Source organism: Ipomoea nil, unplaced genomic scaffold (genome assembly GCF_001879475.1).
Source record: "Ipomoea nil cultivar Tokyo-kokei standard unplaced genomic scaffold, Asagao_1.1 scaffold0202, whole genome shotgun sequence".
Taxonomy (NCBI): Eukaryota; Viridiplantae; Streptophyta; class Magnoliopsida; order Solanales; family Convolvulaceae; genus Ipomoea; species Ipomoea nil.
In genome coordinates, this window is record NW_017616630.1 from 2,867,774 (window position 1) to 2,872,038 (window position 4,265).

A 4,265-nucleotide genomic window follows, 5' to 3' on the forward strand; every position below is an offset into this window, starting at 1 on the left:
GAGGCAATGAGATAATAACTAACTAGTGGCCCCGGAGAGACGGGCGGATAGATCGGGCTGAGACCAGCCGCATAAGTCCGCAACACGGTGGTGGTGAGAGCCTTCGGGATAGATACGAGCTCATAATGTAAGTTTCAAACTATATAAGTAATATTATCGATTGGGGGCACTAATGATTGGGTAATCAGCAACATTCTTAAGTAATAAGCAGCTCAGTTAGATTTGTAATCAACATTGGGCAAACAGTACACAAATCAAAATTGAAAAGAGCTCTACCCTGCATTAGATCTTGCTAAAAGAGCAAGAAGGCTGAAGGCTTGCATTTTAAATGACCAACAATAGCCTAAAAGTTAAAATTGCAATAACAACCTGTGTAAGTTTGCCCATTAAAGTCGAGACTCACTCACCAGTTTATCAATGACTTTGTCCGTTATATCATGAAAATAAATATACAATTTGGGAATGCTATTAATAGTGTAGTAGCAGTATTCTTTAAGAAACAGAACTTTAAGAACCAAAAACATTTCAAACACATTGTCGTAGACTAGGAAAACCGTCCGAAACAGCATTCTAATAATAATACATATAGTTGGAAAAACAAATTAAAATTACAAAAATTTCCTTTACATTAAGCAATTACTGGCTCTATTCTGGTTTAGGTGTCATGTTTACTATTTGAAGGTCAAACTGCTTCTTCTTTCTCTTTTAATTTCTTTAACATTTTCGTATAATGTTTTAAATTTGGTCTTTCGTATTAAATATATAAATGTAGTGTCTAAATATATAAATGTTATTCACTAGTATGAATATATACTCTTCCTCACTATTAGTTTGGGCTTAAGTTGGATTAAAGCACACAATTTAACAAAATGGAAGAAAAACATGCAAATCAGATTCTCTTATTCAACTGACAATAGTTTACCTCAATACTATCCTTTCCAATCCACCAGCACAGGTAATAATCTTCTTTCTTATCATGATAGTGATAGGTGTATAGAACTACATAGCAATCTCCGCTGTTTGCACTGCCATTGATGCACCAAACCTGATATAAAGGCAGCATTTAGTACTACATAAAATAGATGGCAGCTGTCACCGGTATGAAATTTAAAATCAGAGAGAGAATTCCGAATAAAGCAACTAAGAAAGCAAATAAGGCCCATATACAGATTAAGTAATTCACACATGGCAAACTACTGATCTAGGCTTAGCAAAAGATGATATGTGCATACACAAAAAAGGCTTTAATCTTTTAAAGTCCGCATCAACCTTAACATAGAGTACTATCAAAATAGTAATAGTAAGAGCAAATAAAAAACGGCAAAATGAGCAGTACTAGTGTGCTGTGTAGAAATTTAAAAGAAGTAACCATGAGTGAGTGAGTGAGTAGTTAAAAAAAAAGTAAAGGATTGTTAAGAAAATAAGAAAATTACCAAGTGAGTGAGTAGTTAATGTAAGGAAAATGATTGTGATTGAGGCATCTACTAGTGTGCTGTGTAGAAATTTAAAAGAAGTAACCATGAGTTGTAGTGCTATATTACGAGACTGCAGACTTCTATCATCAAATGTAGATGCTAGTGTGCTGTGTAAAATCGATCCCCGAGAAATGAACAACGATGATTCATTAACTTCGATCATCAAACGTAGATGCTAGTGTATGCTGAATGAGGTGGCAGACTTCTAGATGAGGGGTTCAAATCAGTAATGTGGCCTTGTTATCAGTGGCAGCAATGGAAAAAAATAAGAATATTTTGAAGCACAGTGGTATCTCATTCGATAAAAAAAAAAAAAAAAAAAAGCAACATCTACTGGCAGGGTTTGAGCACCGTCAAGCATTGTAAGGATACAGCATGTAGTTTCCCTAGTCCCAAAAAAAAATTAATTTAATGGTGATTGTGTGTAAAAAATGATAAAGTACATAGGCCAAAAAAAATACCAGCTCATAATGTAAGTTTTAACCAGGCGCAAGAGAATTCGTTGGGCACATAGTAAAGAAAGAAGTTAAAACTTAAGCGAAGAATGGAATGGCCACGAGTATGCACCAAAATAGTACTATGGAGATATAAATGCATTTTCAGTTTCCCCAAAACAAACAATTAGCATAAGAGTATAAAAAACAAACAAACAAACAAACAAAAGCACTTTCAATCGGCAGTAAGGGACATGATTAAGGGCACTTGAGACCATGTTGTGACAATGAACAAGTGCTTTCAGTAGTATTTATTTACTATGTTTTAATCAATGTGGTTAAATTAGCCATGACAGACCTCATATTGTCTACAACTAAGATTTTTGGAGCACTCAGAATAATGGGAAAAACTCAGATTGCAATCTACTTGATGAGAAACACACAAACAAGACCAGTCCAGTTGTATATTACAAGACTGCAGAATTGTAATGATATTCCAGTTAAATAAAAAAGAAGTAACCATGAAAAGAAAGACAGTTGTTAAATACCAGTCCTTTTGATCGTCCATGATGCACTTGTCTTGTTGAGAAGTCTACCCGCAATGTACTTTAAAATGTTACCTTGGGATAATCAGCATCGTATAGCACAGCAGCAGACGCAGCAGCTAGGTCAGCTCACTGCATACGAGCTCTTATATAAGTAATATTACGAGACTGCAGATTGAGATGATCCCAATTCCTCAGTTTAGCCCTAATTCAATTTCAATTGTAATTAATTGATGTAAAAATAAGAAATCTGAAATGGGGGATATATATATTAACGACGGAGGGAGGGGCAATGACATAATAACGAACCAGTGGCCCCGGAGAGACGGACAGATAGATCGGGGTGAGAGCGGCGGAGACGGAGACACGGCGGTGGTGAGAGCCTTAGAGAGAGATGGGCGAGGCGGGAAGATAGGTAAGGAAAATCTGAGGTGAGGTTAGATTATTAAACTTAAGGATAAAATAACCAAAATATCCCCGGTTGAGCTGAGCTTGAGCTGACAGTATGTAAGTAAGTGTTGAATAATTATAAAGTAGTTGTTTTGTGTAGAAACTTTGACTGGCCATAACTTTTGACTCGGTCGTCCGTTTCGGACAAATTTTTTTTTGAAATCGCGTATTTTTTCGAGATCTACGCGGTGCAAACAGCCGTAGGCGGTTTGGCCGTCGAATTTCTCAAAAAGACGCTTCTTTTGGTCTTAATTTTAGTTTTTTATGTATTTAGATGTTTTGAACAATATTTCGAACAATTTTACAACTACTTGCGTAAAAAAATTGTAAGAAAAAACTATGGGAACATTATGTTTTATCAGTGAATTTCATTATTACGCAATCAATTGAAAGAAACTAAATTAGTGATTAAACTTTTCTAAATAGTATATATTGTAGGTAGTGTATTTGCCTTATATATATCAAGAAGATGAATTAGCACAATTGATCATGATCTTTGTGGGGAGGGGAGGTTGTGTTGTGGGTAATTCATTCATCATCATATCAATTATCAAAATAAGAAGTTTTGTTATAAGTTTAAAATGCTAGTTATATTAAGTTTGAAGATAGCTCCTCTCAAAAAAATTGAGCTATACATTAAGTTAAGTTGTTCCATTATATCTAAAGTTATCATAAGTTCTTCCATATATTATACAATGTTGATCAATGTTATTATCTAAAGTTTTAAGTTACAAGTTAGCGATGAATGTTATTATCTAAAGTTTGAAGGACAACTATATATTATGTGTAATTATCTAAAGCGTGAAGGACAACTATATATTATGTTTATCCGTGTTATTATCTAAAGCGTGATTATGTCTATCCATGTTATTATCTAAAGCGCGAAGATAACTATATATTATGTCTATCCATGTGTATTATATAACTTTAGGTAAATTTGAATCAATATAATATCAAGTTAGCTATACAATCATGAAATCAAAATTTTGAAGTTTACCTACCTAAAGTTATATAATTATACATTCATGTTATCCCTAATATATGTATGTTAAGTAAATTCATTAACGTATTTTCTTATTTGTTAACATATCAGTTAATATATATTAAAACCATCATTGTGTTCTCTTCTATTTAAATGGATGGTGCTTTAAAACCATCATTGACTATTACTTTCCTCTTCCTTTTTCTTTTTCCGCTTTTAGCGTGGAGGCGAGGATGCGGCGAGACGAGGGGGCGGGGCGAAGCTGCTGTGGCTTTGGGGGCGAAGATGCGGCTAGTCGACGCGAGGCAAAGCTGCTGTGGCTTTGAGGGGCGAAGATGCGGCTAGGCGACGCGAGGCAAAGCTGGTGTGGCTTTGAGGG

At 34.9% G+C, this 4,265-nt stretch overlaps 1 long non-coding RNA gene across 1 annotated transcript; it reads right to left on the bottom strand.

Moving 5' to 3' along the window:
* Positions 1–785: 785 nt before the first annotated feature.
* Positions 786–2,904, bottom strand: LOC109189825. The gene is made up of 3 exons (XR_002055641.1): positions 2,764–2,904; positions 2,458–2,659; positions 786–1,045 (listed from the first exon to the last, which is right to left on the bottom strand). It is a non-coding gene; the product is annotated as an uncharacterized LOC109189825 (long non-coding RNA).
* Between the last annotated feature and the right edge of the window lie 1,361 nt (positions 2,905–4,265).